The following is a 15,857-nucleotide window of genomic DNA, read 5'->3' as shown; positions in this document are numbered from 1 at the left end:
TTAATTCCAAGATAAGGTTGGTGAGTAAGATAAGTTTATTCTAAGAGAAAATATTGAAGTGTAGGAGAGGATGTAAAGTACGTAATAAAAAAGCAGTTTAAAGTGATGCTTACCAAATAAGTTTTCCTTTCAGTTGCTTCATGCTCACAGATAAGGCAGATTTACTTTTTGGAATTTTCTTTTTCTGTCCCTTTGAAGCAGATTGCCCCAGATAGTTTTCTAAGACATGTGGTCATCGCCACTCAGATCAGGATGGTTCCTTCTGTTCTGAACAGCGTGCATGTTCAGTCCTGATTTTAATTCCGTTTGGTTAGAAGTAGGAACTTCTCCTTGAGGGGTTTCTGAAGTTGGTCCTTATGTGTTCACCTGAGTTTGAATTTCTCTCTTTTGGAAGATTTTTGTTATCAGATCTTCAGGGTCCATTCGTGTTACTCATCTCATTGCTTGCCATTCCTTTTACACTCTGTATAAAAGTTGCACCTGCTAACAGGATAGGTTTATTCCTGTACCACATAATGCCTGCTTCAATTAGCATTACCACTATCTCCTCTACACACAGCTTTGAAGCTCTTGCTCTGAAAGTTCCTCCCTTACTGCTTCTGACTGTGACACTGGAGCCAGCATAGCTTGAGGTACTTCTTCATTGCCAGCAGACTGCACAGTGGACAGAACCGGTGTTGTGTACAGAAATAGGGCTGTCAGCTGATGAATGGAAAGGTGGTACGGGGGATGCCGCCGCCTGGAACAGCCCAGTGCAATTAAACTTGTCACTGAGTCAGAGCCCAAATGTTTCTGCATTTGTTCCAGGACCCACCTGCTCTTCTCTTCCTTTGTCTGGCTTCAGTCATCAAGAAATTGTTGCCATATGTCCTACGAGGAAGCCTTCATTTTTCAGAGCAGCAGGACAGGGGAATTTTGCTGAGGTTAGAGACCTGAGAAGAAGTGATTCTGGAGCCTCACACCAGCCAGCCACTGAGCATGAAAGTACTTCACTGAGACTTAACTTTGCTAATTACATCTTGATGTCCCATCTGATAAGAGGCCCTCTGCAAGCATTTGGGCCTTGTCCAACACATATTCATGAGAGGTCATTATAATAATGTAGTCCCCTCCACAACACACACAAATCCTTAATGAGTAACAGTTGGGCACAGCAGCAAGTAGAGTTTCTGAGAGCAACTTCAAGTCACGCACAAACTCAGATATATGTTCTCTCTCCGTGATTCCAAGAACCAATATTTGTATTGACAGTAAATTTAACCTGTTTTTACAATATATCATATTTGTGGGGCATATTTGAAACAGGGCCATGAAAATGTAAGTAGCCCAAATGAAATGTTCCATCCTTTTTAGTAGCAGCTACCACTGTTTGAAGAGTGAGATACAACATATCTGCATATAACAAAGCCAGTTCATAACACTGGCTTGCTCTGCTCTTACAGAGATCAAAATATCATAACATCATTTCGTAACATTTTGCCTACACAGCTTTCATGTGGTGAGCAAATCTGCCTGACACATTACTTCTTGATTTACTTCATCCTCTTCTTAATTTTGACATTTTTATTTAGCCTTATGATTGTGTTTGCTTTTAATAAGGAGTAGTGAGCACTAAAGATTTCATAGCAGCACTGGCTCTGTCTCCTCCTCTTGTTTAAATACAATTACAGCATTGAGAAAACAATGAAGAGCTTAACTGTTCTCAGTTTCCATTTGGAAGTACCATATTATAATGAAATTCCATGAGAAAAAAAAGGTAGAATAGCCAAAAAGTTTAAAAACACATCACTACTTTGTGAAACTAATCACCAGAACATGACAGCCATGCTAAAGGTAGGGAAGCATCAGTGACTGTAGACATAATTTATAATTACAAGGAATATAAATCTTTAAGCTCTGGACTTCTAGTTCTTAATCTATTGCTAGCTGTTCTGTGGAAGAAACGTGTGTGCATGCCAGGTAGTTTGCTTTTCAGATTTTTTGCACTTTTTATGAACTACTTAGCTACCATCAGAGAGGACGTGAGAGCACTGACCTGATTCCCAGGCACAGTGAAGGTGCTTCATCTCTTCCTGACTACCCATTTCTATTACAGAACTACTGTGACACAGTGGAGAAATACTGACTCTGAGATGCTGCAGTGCATAATGTCATAAGGACTCCTGAAGCTGAATGGAGCACTGCTCCTGTCGTGCTCCAGTTGGGCGAATGCTATGAATCGTATGACGGATGGTTCTGGGGGTGCACTGCTGCTTTAAACAGGAAGCTCTTCTAGGATCATCCCAGCTCACAAATGAGGCCACTTCCTTAACAATACAATAACAGGAATTTGATCAGAAACTTCAAAATTTGATTCTAGAAGGTTGCTTTCATTCTTGCATTATCTCCAGTTCCTAGTTATACAAGTTGTGTTTAAAAAAACAGGCTTTTCACACAGACAAATCTCGCTCTTTTATCATTGTTAAAATATCATCCTATTTTTGTCTTTTTTTTTTGCCTAGACCAGATTTACATTGCCAATATCACATATGATTCTGCAGGAAATACTTCTAAGAGCTTTTCTTATCCCTATGTGATACACCAGGAGAACAGGAGTTTTAGACACATGCTGTTCAGATGCATGTGGCTCAAGAGGTAAGCCTCAGCCTCAGCCCTCCTTGTTTTCATTTGCTAACCTCTATACAGATACAAGAAGTACCACAGCAAAATATAACAGAATGCTCTATACTGCAGAACTAAATTACTATCCTTGTTTTTTACTGGTAAGATTTGCTTTCAGGAGACCCAGGAAAGGTCGAGGGTAGGAAATCATCTCACCTAGTGAGTGCTGTGTCCAGTTCTGGGTTCCCCAGCACTAGAGAGGCACGCGCATAGTGGAGCAAGTTCTGTGAGAGAAAGGTGACCCAGAGCAGAGCATGTGTCATACAAGGAGAGGCTGAGGCAGCTGGAATTGTTTAGCTGGGAGGAGGGAAGGCTCAGAGAGATTTTATCTGTGTGTGTAAATACTAAAAGGAAGGTAGTAAAAGAACCAGCAGAACCAGCATCTTTTCAGTGCTGTCCAGTCAGAGGACAAGAGGCAACAGGGTGAACTGAAAGACAGGAAATTCCAATCACATAGAAAAAATACCCTTTTTGCAGTGACGGTAGCCAAACACTGAAGCATGTTTCCCAAAGGGGGTGAGGAGTCTTCTGTCCTGGGGATCCTCAAATTCCAACTGGACAAGGCACTGAGCAACCTTCTGTGCTTGTGCCAGGCTTACGCAAGGTGCAGGTGGTGCTAGGTAATCTGATGGTGTCCCTTCTAGCCTCAGCTGTTACTGTGCCATGTTTCAACCAAATTAGGGCAGCCTGAAAGTTTTCAGATAAAGTTTGTCCTTCACAAGTGGAGCCCATCAGCCCAAGAAGCCAGGCACAGCCTCAAGTTATTGTTGCCCAAGAGTTTATAGTCATGAACACAGGATTCGTGCATACCAGAAGTGAAATGCACACGGACAAAGGCTTGAAGAGCAGACTTCAACAGTTCCCTTTGGCAGCCTATTCTAAAACACTACTAGATGACCTCCAAATGGAATTTCCAAGTGAAAAGAGACCTTTGACTGAAAAAAGTCACAAAATCCTCTCAAATTGCTGTTGAAGTCTGTTCATTCAAGGAACCTGCTGGGAAACAGTATGGTTCAACCATGCACAGAGTTGTGTTGTTAATATATTTGAAGAACGTGATTAAACTGCTAACTCTTAGAAATAGCTAATTGTGGCTTTTCTGTATATTGTGCAACAATGTCATTAGAGAAAGGGAAAATACATGGAGCTGCTTCTCTCCACTCTTTTACTGAATCTTTTTTCAGAAATTAACTTACACTCCAGGCCTTTGGAATTGTCTGGCCTGGTGCCACAACTTGAGTAGTGCTGTGGATAGAGCTCATGTCAGCTATGTCTATCATGTGGATAGAGCTCATATCAGCTTGCCATGAAAAAAGAGTGGTTTTTTTCCTAGCTGTGCTCAAACTTACTCTGGATTAAATTCTCTTTCCTTTTTTTTTTTTTTTTTTACCTTTCATTTCCCCTCTCACCTCCTTATGGGTCATGGCACAGCACATACCTACAGGCACACTGCACTTAAGCTTTAGGTTCTCTCTTGGATAAGAGATGCTGAAGCCTCTGTTCCTCTGCATGCTTCAGCAATTCAGACATTTCTCGTGGATCTACAGAGTAATCTGTGCAGGCCTTAACAGAAATGCGACAACTTCCCTACTTTATTCTGATAGACTCCAATTGCCTCTTTTTGGCCAATGTGAACTAATCTGTCCAGAAAAATTCCAAACACTATTCAGTAACAGATGGGTTCTTACATGCTTAAGAAAGAAGGTGAAGCTGGACCTGCATTTCTCCACCATGTGCTTGGTGACTTTTCTTCAAACTGTCTTATGGAAGAGGACTATCAGGGTCTCCAGCATAAAGATTCTACATAAAGAATAAAAAGATACCCTTGTTCTAAAATTTTACACTGAGAGAAATGCCACAACCATCAGTTAAATTATTGAGTCCTGGCAAAGGTATGCAAATTGAGGAGGAGTAAAGCTGCATCACGTAAGATAAAAAACATTCACTATTCAGTCTTTGCAATGCATAACTATTTATCTCATGTACATGAAGCCTCCCGTAGATTATTAAAAATACTGTCACAATCTCATATATTAAATTGAGCAGCATTATGCAGTAGGAGTATATGTGTGTGTCTTACACCTGATGTGAAAAAGCCTGTTGACAGATATGCTTGTTTTGAAGGGATTATATGGTGTATGCTCTTTAATTGCACAATTCTCATATTTGCTTATGTACACACTTGGGTTTGTCTGACAAGTTGAGAAGTGCTCTTTCTTTTTTTTTATCCCATGCTGCCTTCTGGAACCTATCCCAGGTCATAACACCCATGTGCATGCTGTGCTGCTTGGAACTTGAGGCTCTGCTGTCCCGGGAGGAGCGCTGGATGTTTCCTCCAGGATTCAGTAAAACAGCCAAATCCCTTTTGGGAAAGGGTAGTTTGCTTTCTTTATTAGCCCAAAGCTAGAGACTGTTTAAATGCTCCAAAAATCTGCACTTTGCTAATCTAGCACAATGCTGCACAGAAAAAAAGAAAAAAGGGGGAAAAAAAAAGCATGGATTTTCTTTATGCCTGCAAGCCATGCATTCTTATTGGGGAACAATGCACAGACACGGTACAAAGACACTACAGTGCTAAGCAGGAGATAAAGCAGAAAGAGAGGATGCAGTATGGATATGGAGGAGCTACCTGGTGGGTTTTCAGAGAAGGATAACTATCATTGCCTACGTTGTTCATTTTTTCTCTGCAGAGAGAACAATACCAATGAAATTGCCTCAAAACTCCAATGTCTCAGTCAGGAAATGGCAGAGACTGGCTATCCCAGCTTGGTGTCTGGTGCTAGTTATACCTGATAGATACACATCATCTTACAAGGAACGCATCTAAAGTATTAGCTAGCTTTTCTCAACGGTCTAAAAATGGAGTGGAATACAAATATCCCCTTGATTTCACCATTTGAAATGGTAACCTCAAAAAAATTATTGCCTTGTCCTGAAGGATTAAGAGAGTGCTGGGAAACATTCATGAACACCTATTTGGGTAAAGCTCCGCTTCACCATGTTCTGAAAAAAAACGAGCAGCCCGGGATAGCTAAAACCTCTCACTGATTTCACTGTCTTTCAGAATTTATGGGGAACTGAGCCTGTCACCTCCTGACAGAGCCTGAAAGTATCCATAAACAACAGGAGATAAGCCAAATATTTTGTTCTTAGTAGCTTAAAGGCAGCAGAGTTCCACAGTCATAAAGCTACCACACAAGCAATGCTGATCTCAACAAAGAGAGACCAGTGAAATTAATGTCAGACATGTTTGATTCCCTGCTCTTTACAGCAACTTTAAGTGATTGCCTACAACCATGTACAGTGTCAAGTTGCAAAATACCTTGCAACACATCGTCCTCATTTTTGCAGACCTCATGGTATTTTCTTAAGCTTCCAGTGTCTTGTGCTGTTCTGCCTGGAGTGTTTTGTCACAGATTAGTTTTTGGGCTTCACTGGGCAAGCCCTTAATTGCTATGTGGAGCTGTATGTCATGTTTAAACAGAGCACCATGCTAAATTGACAAAGTGTACAAGAAAATATTTAAGGAGCCATGTAAGGTTGCTAAGGAAATGTAAACAGACTGTTAAACTGTATGAGTGTGTGCAAACAGGCCAAAACTCACTCTGGGGCGTGACTTCTGGTTTCTTCTGCATTCGAGGGTCTTCTTTTCCCTGACACCTCTCTTTCATTAAGTGAGGATAAGAGTTTGCCTGACCACTATGTGAGACCACATGTGCATCCTGTGAATGCTTGGTTTCTCATTTTTTGGGAAGCAGGAAACAACAGACCAAAGAGTCGGAAGAGTTTTGGATGCCTACCTCCAAACCTGGAGGATTGCTCATGAGACAAGGATCCCATGTCCTTGCATCCATAGCAGCTGCCTCTCAGAGCCCTGGCAAAAGTGCCAGTGCTGAAACTTGCACACACTCCCATTTCTGCATGAGTGTTTATGAACCTCCACCTCTGAACCAACAGCCAAAGTGTTTCCCATATACTTACAATAACTTTCTCTTTTTTTTTTTTTTTTTTTCCTCTCAACTTGGATACAGAACAGCATTTACTTCTGGCCTGACAGGGCAGTGACCTCGCACTCGCACTCCTCAGTAAGTGGTTTAGATGTTAGTCCCTCTGTTTCTGTAGTGTCTGCCATGGGAAGAAGCAGCCCATTCAGCATTCCTTCTCAGATAGCAAGACACAGATTTTCAGTGTGGGAATTAATTACTTCCATGTTACAGAACGGATTTGCAGATTCTATTTTGTGTCATTTCACTCATGATCTCAGCAGTCCTTAGAGCTTTTTGGCTGAAAGTGTCAAAGCAGCAGCAGCCCATATTGTGAAAAGGTTATTTTTATTTCTCACTTTGTTGAAGTCTCCTCTGTAGGCTTACTGACCTCCTAGGGAAAGTGATTTGCCTCTCAGCATTAATGTGGTTAAGCAGATAATTAGAACCTCTGCCAGGTCACTGTTTCACTTTCTCGCTACTTGGGCAACCCGCTTGGTCAGACATCTTAGATATCCCTGATGGGGAAAGAGAGGCAATCAGCATGGCCTGAGCATTCTCTCACTCTGTAAAGCATTTAAAAGCCTTCTGAACATGTGTGCTGTAAGTGAAAGGAGAAATGTTCTCAATCACTCAGGAGTCTGAGCACAAATCACACTATCCACCGACCAAACCCATTGCCTAGCATGCCTTCTCCCTTCAGCACTGGTTGCTGTTAGTCTGTAGCCATCAGGATGAATCTGGAAGAGCGCTGATGCTGCTGCCTTTGAGTGACATGTGCCAAGCACCCTCCCACAAGCACAGCTTATCTGCCACAGCATAGAGAGAAGTGAATGGCTTGTGATTTATCAGCAGAAGCTTCCACGATTTAGCTCTAAAAACTCTGAATGCTCAAAGGAACTCTTGCCAAAAAGCATTGGCTGCTGCACTGCCTGGGACAGCTTCCACATAAAACAGACCCACAGTAGAGACTTCTGGTGACTTTTATCTTTAGCAAATGCCATTCACTAAAACCTTCTCAAGCTGAAAAGCTAAACCACAACTAAACTTTGGTAAAACTTTTCCTCAGTCTAACACCAACACTGTGCTCGTGCAGGTTATTATCAGCAAAGCACAAGTTGTATTATCTCCCCAATACTACAGTCTTCACACAGTAGACAAACTCTGTATGAAAAGATACTGTTAGCATAAATGAACCCACCAAGAGAATGAAGTTTAAACAGATGGCTGTACTGAAATTTCTGCAGCGCTGCTGCTGGTTTCATGATTTTGGGTCTGTTTCTTGACACAGGGCCAGAGAAACTGCTCTGCTCTTGCGAGTTCTGAAAGAGCACATCCATTACAGAAGTCTCATTATGAAGAAACTTGCCCACAGGTATCCAAGGCAGTTTAGTTAAGGCAAAAATTCTGGCTAGATATAGTCTATTTTGCAGGTCTTCACCCTACAGCTGGATGGAGGCAGCAGTCAGAGAAGTAATGCAGCACAAGCCATCAGCTGCTTCTGACAATTACTCTGCATTTGAGCTGACCACACTCAGCTACAAGTTCTGTGACCATGATAAAAGCAGCCTCATTTTGTTAGATTAATACACATACACTTGCATGTATGAAAACATTTCAACCTTTGTGAGGCAATCGTTGAGACATGTTTCATTAAATAATTAAAAAAAAAAATCCCTATGGCAATCGCAGGAGATGTAATCGCTCAGTTTATGTATATAAAACCACATTAGTTTGGCTGCCATCCAGGCAAGCAGCAAGCAAGCACTATTACTTGATTTCTCCCATAGATCAAAGCCAGTCAGCCCGTAAGCAAGACAAGATCCTTCCTCACTGCAGGGCTCCCTGTAGCCATTTATCCGGAAATCTCTTCCAACTGCACAGAAATTTCCCTCAAACAGTAACAAAGGTGTCAATCAGCACTTGCTGCCTTGGGGATCTCATTTGGGACAGAGAGGGATCTCTCTCGATCCACCAGTCCTTGGATGATTCTCCTCACCCTGGGGAATGCTGTGCTGAGGAGGTTGCTCCAGGCGGGTGTTGTGACACTGGGTATGACTGCCTCTTGGCAACGCTTTGTGGCGTGCTTTTCTACTCTTTTCCCTATCTCCTCCTCTGAAAATGTGGCTTGTGAAAAAGATAGGGTCATGGAAGGCTCTGTGCTCGAGGCAATGTAAGCATTCTACCAGACTCTGCACAGCAAAGGTTTGAAACCTGGGCACATCCAGGCCTTTCAGTCAAGCCAACCACACGACTGCTGTGCCCACTGGTGGCAGTGAGCAGCCACACGGCGCCATGCAACGTGCTCGATGCCAGCTGAAGTCACAGGGCCTCGGGTCCGTCAGGACGTGGCTCGTCCTCCCCACCCCCTGCACGAGGGAGTGCGGGTGGTTTGGGCCGCACAGAGCTGTGCAATACCACCGTGTAATGCAGTAGGGTGGGAAGCTTGTGCAACAGGCATCAGAGTAGGGGGTGGTGAGTGAAGGATGGACACGATTAAATCCCAGCAGCTTCTGGTTTGCTGCAGCCACGGTGCAAATTAGCAGGGTAAGCACAGGAGCAGCTGAAGCAGGTGCACAAGTGCAACCTGATCCGGGCTTGCAGACTCAGGCTGCCCACACGCCAGAGATCAAATATAGGGACGCAGAGGGCTGGCTGGTTCTCACATAGAAGCGTGGGCAGGAGCTCACGGCCAGGCCCAGCCGAGTGGGCAGCCATCCCTATCAGCAGCGTGAAGCCACAGGAGAGCTTAGGAGTGCAACGCCAGCAGGCAGATTTGTAACTTCAAACCCTTTCATGTGGCTTCACCATTGCCAGATCTGCCCCAGCTTTTCTTGTCATGGCCACAGAGCTGTTTCACTCATTTTTTTCCTTGACCGGGTGTCTCATTCTCTTTTGTTTCACTTTTGTTTATCGTTGGGTGGTACCACAATTGTTTTATGCAGATAGCAGTAACAAGCGTTTGTTCCAGATAGGGAAAGAGGTTTGTAACACTTGCAAGGTGATGTTATGAGGAGCAGGGCTGCCAGGATGGCACTGAGAAGCAGAGATGTGCAGCATCTGAGAGCACCGAGAGCACTGAGAAGCAGGGGTGCAGCATACAGGAGCACAGGCAGGGGAAGACAAGAGATGGGCACAGGCTGGCACTGGAGGTCCCACAGCTGTAAACAGCTCCATCGTGGTCAGCTAAAAAAGCATGCATGCCTGGGCTGGACAAGATTGGCTTTAGGGATAACAAAGAGAACCATATATCATAAAGTCAGGTGTCACCTGGCTTTGCAAACCAACCAAGACAAAGGTGTATGAGTATGTTAGCAAACAAACATGTCAGCTTGAGCCTACTGCCCTTAGAACCCAGAAGAGCAGTGGAAGGGAGAGCGTGAGAGCAGGAATAGGGATAGAAATGAAGAAGTCTGTGTGTTACAATTTTAATTACTGCTTTTTTATTACTGTATTTAAGTATCATTCTTGTGTTATTACTATTAGATTTTCTGTAATAGTAGACTAATCTAGATCTAGATCTAAACTGATGATGATTCCCAAATTAAACTGAGTGGAGTTGAATTATACTAACAATAAACACTTGCCTTTGTTTATAGATAAACATATAGGATATGCTGCTTTTTTTCCCATAAGCAAAGTTTTGAACATAACAAAACTCAACATAGGCTTTCTTTATAGTTCTTGGAATAGATCTTGGAAGCCTCAGGAAGAGAGGCATTACACTGAGTAGAGGCTCTGCAGAGTAGACTGGGTGCCTTGTCAAGGTCCTGGTGAGAGAGCAGCTCAGCAAATGCAAGGCAGAAGAACCTGCATCATCCTGATTCATCCAGCTGACTGTGACTGCACTATATTTCCTAGATTTTAAACCTGACATGTCTTAATTTAACGTATGATCTAATTATGTACTTGTGAATCTATCATAAAACAATTGTCCTTAGTATTGTGTTTTTTCTTCTTGTCAGTGTTCTGAAAGAACATCTGGATTGAATACAAGATTACTCAGGAGTTCAGATTTAAATGCTATTTAGTGCTTAAAAACAAATAATAGAGATTACCACTAATTGCAGGTATGCATCTTTTCCTACCCAGTAAGTGCACAGCACTTTACAAATGTTGACAGAGTCAGTCTTGCAGTGCCAAGACAACTAAAGCAAGCATAGATTTCAGCACTCAGTGTGAAACAAGTCTGGTAATACATGTAATATAAGCATGTAATAGTTTGTGCTGACTCTTAAGCCTGTTGACTCACTGTGTAACCAAAACCTGGGCAAAGGAGCCGGGAGTGGCTGTTTGGGATAAGCAGCAAAGACCATGCAGCCTGGAAGGTTGCTAGGGTGGGACACTGCAAACACAAGGCAAAAGCTTGAACAGACGTTTATTTCCTCATTTGATTTTTTTCCTATGGCTGTAGAGTTCCAGAAAGCAATGAGTTACACTGAGTGTGACACTGAGCAGGTTGGGCTCAACGTCTGTGTGTGTTGGAATTGCATCTGCTTTGGGATGGGGAATTGGAAGAAGAGAAATACTGGAGAACATAAGCAGAGCCAGGCCTCCTCTGACAACCACCTCAGGTATTTCCTTTTACAAATAAATGAAGTTGATATATAAGCACTGTTACATTGTTAGCCCCTGTCCTTCCCACTGGAAATTTATTTTTGAGTCTCATTAGCTTGTTTGATATCAGTAAAAATCACTTTGGGTACTCCAATATCCACATGCACTTGAATTTGAACAGTACACTTCCTTTCGTGTTTCTTTAACACAGAATTTAATTTAAAGTCACATTCCCATCAATGGTTCTGCACTGGAAACTGTATCTAGAGAGCACCTGGTGCTGCTGCTGCTTTCAGTGTGTTAAATCATCCCCATCTTGTTTACTTCCCCCCAGTGCCAGTGCACTAAAGTAAATCCAGAAAGGAAAAAGAAGTCTGTGCCAGCATGGCAAGAATGGGACGAAGGAAGCTTTAGCTGCCTCATCTCCCTCCTCAGCACTGCCAGTTATTAACTGCACAGTTTAAAGGCAACCAGGGGGAACAGAAGGCTACTGCAAAATCCCCCAGCTTATTCAATGGCTTGATTCTATTAAGGCTTTTATTCAAAAAAAATCCACTGGTGGAGTTAATTGATATTTGCCCTACAGCTACAAACTGCTCCTTGTTATTAACATATTTTGTAAAAGTTGAAATGAAAGAAATTGAAAATGACAATAAAGTAGAGCATGATTTTGTCTGCAGCATAATGTTATATCCGTGGAAGTAATTTGCTGTAAATGCAACAATTTTGCTATCACTTTGATGTGTGTGTTTAAGGTGTTTTCCTTAATTAGCCTGTTTATGCATCCCTGCATTATTCTGAATTAGATACTTAGCATTGGCAGCCCAGAATCCCGTGTTGACTTGTCCTGCTCTGCATTATGGGATCTTTTTGTCTTGGCAGTGTTCTTGGATTGTTAGCAGGAAGAATGGAGATCACATTAACAAGGCTGTATGCTTTTCTTGCTGGTATTAAATAGATGTGCATTTCAAGCCATTTCAGCTATTCAGTACATTTTAAGCCATGTTCAAACCACAGCCAGACAACCCAAGAAATCCACTGCTGAACTCTACTGTTCTTAAGAAGAAAATGATATGCTTGCATTTGGAGTAGCTTATCAATTTTTTGTTTGCAAGCATGAGTAAAAATCAAATACAAAAGTGTGATTAAAACCAAACCAAGTGTCTTCAGTGCTGTCTGACTTAAATCACAACCTGTCATTAGCCAATGACCAAGTCCATCTCACTAGGCAGGTAAGACCCACCCTCAGCAGACTCCAAGGCATGCATCATGCAATTCAGATGTTTTTCAATATTCTTCCATTATCAACATGGATACATGATTTCATACAACTATGGTCGATGATTTTATTGTAGTATTTACCAAGCAAGAACGTATAGTAAAATGTGTGGTAGAAGGATTTTGCCTTGCAGCTAGGTGGCTCCTTCTTACGCTGTACCTGACAAACTGTCCCGAGCAGAAAGCACTACAAGTAATTAGCCTACTGGAAATTGCATTTAGCTGTAGTCGCTAAACTTTGTTGTACAAAAATAAGAAAAGTTCCTAGAAATAATTGGACAAAACAATCAAAACATTTTAAAGAGTAAAAATACTGAAAATTAAGAAGTGCAAGTCCCTTCTGATTTTATCAAGGTTTTCTTCTTAAAATGAACGAAGAAAGATGAAAAGATTCAGGCAAAAGAGTTGTTCATGTTAGAGCAGTAGAAAATGCTCTTCACTGCACTTTGTATGCAACACTTTCCCCTGAATGGCAAGATAGTAACTCACCAGTTTGCATGAGATAAGCGACTGTGTGAAGCACAGGTCAGAATCCTAAAAGCTGTTTGCTATAGAATAAAAGATGATGTCTCCGAGTTCTTACATTTTTATTCTTTCTCTGACTGCTGTTTCCTAGTGCATGCTTTCCTAAATGACTAGCTGCTAAACCTCGTCTTTGAACACATTGAGGATGAAGCTGTACAACCATTTTCCTTGACTTTAGGAGAAAACAAGGTTATGTTTGTGGATTAGGTCCAACATATTACCTTTATGAACTAAAATACTGGAAGCTTGTAACAGTCAGATTGGGTCTGAAGTAGTTCTGTAGATAAATTTGTTTTAAAGTTCCATAATGCTGGGATATAACCATCTTTGATGAGCAAATACCTACCGTGAAGCCCTACTGAAGCAGACATTGGGTGATGCTGTTGTGATTTCAGATGACATACGCTCAGTGGTAACTTGGACCAGTTCTAGCACAGACAGCAGCCTTCCCAGAAGCTCCCTTCATGTCTGATTCTGTCTTGGGGAACACAGCTGGACAGGAGAAGGTCTCAGCTGCAAAAACCTCATCCTGGTAATGTGTTTTCTCTGTGATTGGTCAGAGGCCCAACAATGTCATGACAATTGGACCTCTCAGGTTCTGACGTTTTGAGGTTCTGACTTGCAGAATAAAACAAATGTTTTTGGCTGGTTTTACCATTGTTCTGGTATATGTAGGCAGTGTTCAAACACAGACAGTGGTGCTGATGTTTGGCTCACAATGGTAAGCTCTTCATGGCCAGTAAGGTGATACTGCTTTAACAAAACACTACTTTATTAAAAAAACACATATCTGGCTATTTTTCCTGATCTGTATTATAAGTCAACCTTTATGTCAGGTGAAAAGACAAGGAAACCATGGGGTGACTAAGGAAGCATCCAGCACTGAGTTGACTGCTGTTACTGAGCAATCCTATAGAGAAACATTACTTGTTTGTACTGCTGCTGAACCTGGTTGTCATGAAAATCAGAATCTTCAGCAGAATTAATTGAATCTCCAATGATCTGAAAATTTAGTACTGTTTTCTAAACTGAAAAAAGTAATGAGTTTCAGTGAAAAATAATAGAGAAATACACAGTTTTATGTCATAGAATCATAGAATCAAGGTTGGAAAAGATCATCCAGTTCAACTGTCTACCTACGACCAATACTTGTCACTAAACCATGTCCTCAGTACAACATCTAAAAGTCCCTTGAACACCTCCAAGGGTGGTGACTCCACTGCCTCCCTGGGCAGCCCACTGCAGTGCCTGACCACTCTTTCAGAGAAGTTTTCCTGACATCCAGCCTGAATCTCCTCTGGCACAACTTGAGGCCATTCCCTCTCATCCTATCACTGGTTACACAGGAGAAGAGGCCAACCTGCATCTTGCCACAACTTCCTTTCAGTTGTAGAGAGCAAATTGTAGTATGCCTACTAGTATGGCTCACTGGTGCTTGGAAATGACAGGAAAAAAACCTGTATATTCTTTTAAAACTTGAAATATTAGCTTTTTAAGTCATTAACCTCCGTTAACATTATTAATTTTCAACTGAGCCCTCATTGTCTCTGCCCCACACGCAGATTTGTCCCTGCAGCTTCTACCAAAAAAATGGAGGAGATCATCCAGGGAATACACCTGCAGCATTCATATTTTGTTGATTATCAGTTCTTAAATGCTGGCCAGCCGAGGTGCATTCTGCCTTTACAGAACCTTTCCAGCTTTCAGAAATTTGTCATGTTCTCTAAAAGACTAAAAGTTCTTTCCCTTGTGATTCTAAGTACTATGGAAAATCAGAAACTGAGGATTCAGAAGATAAACTGTCCAGATTGTGTGGAACATTTGAATTCTTCAACATCTCAGTGGTCCAATTAAACCATTTTCTTTATGAAGACTCAGCTTCATGAAAAACTGAATATACTAATAAAAATGTGAGTCATCGTGCCTTTCTTACCGAGCCTTTTTATCTTTCTGTGTCCGAGGCAACAATAAACATGATTTATATGCACTATGTTTAATTTCCTGCAGTGTTCTGATCTTGCATTGGTGCAGGGGAAAAGTCAATGAAGATGGATGGTGAACAGAATGCAAACTGGGAGGCAGGCAGTAAATGTGGTCAGAAATGGGAGGAGATCACACTGCAGAGATAAGTAACACTTCTACATTGCTAAAGCTGCTGCTATTTAGGGTATATTAGAAGAAAAGCTTTAATATGACTGGTAAGGCAGAAAGATAGACTTGTCTGTACCCACAAAAAATACCAATTTAAATCCTCTTGTGCAGATGAATCATAATGCAGTGCATAGCACTTACTAGTATTGTTCCCCCCCCAGCACTGCCAAACAGGACCACATTTCTTTCAGGATGTTCATGTAACTGCTTTCTGTAAAGGCTGGATGACCCAACCAACACTGGTCCTAACTGCTGCAGCAGCTCTTCTCACTGAACTGTGTTGACCATATGCCACATACAGTATCACAGGAACTTTCTGTTTCCTCATGTGCCATGGAGATGGCACGGAGCTGCATCAGGAGAGGTTGGGTATTAGGGAAAGGTTCTTGGGTATCAGGGAAAGGTTCTTCACCAGAGGGGTGTGCACAGAACAGGCTCTGCAGGGCAGTGGGCACGGCCCCAGGCTGCTGAGTTCAAGGGGTGTTTGGACAGTATTCTCAGACACAGGGTTTGAATTCTGGATCTGGGGCCATGAGTTGGACTCGATGACCATTGTGAGTCTTCCAAAATGGGAAATTCCAAGATTCTAGGTTCCACGGGGGCACAATTTGCAAAATTTAATTCCATTTTTTGAAGTCTAAAGAGCGTTTTCCTAATGGAAAATTACTAACGACTATTTTCTGCTTCCTTAATTTCAGAAAC

Source organism: Lagopus muta, chromosome 2, assembly GCF_023343835.1.
Source record: "Lagopus muta isolate bLagMut1 chromosome 2, bLagMut1 primary, whole genome shotgun sequence".
Classification (NCBI taxonomy): Eukaryota; Metazoa; Chordata; class Aves; order Galliformes; family Phasianidae; genus Lagopus; species Lagopus muta.
Note: the sequence above shows the minus strand (reverse complement) of the source record.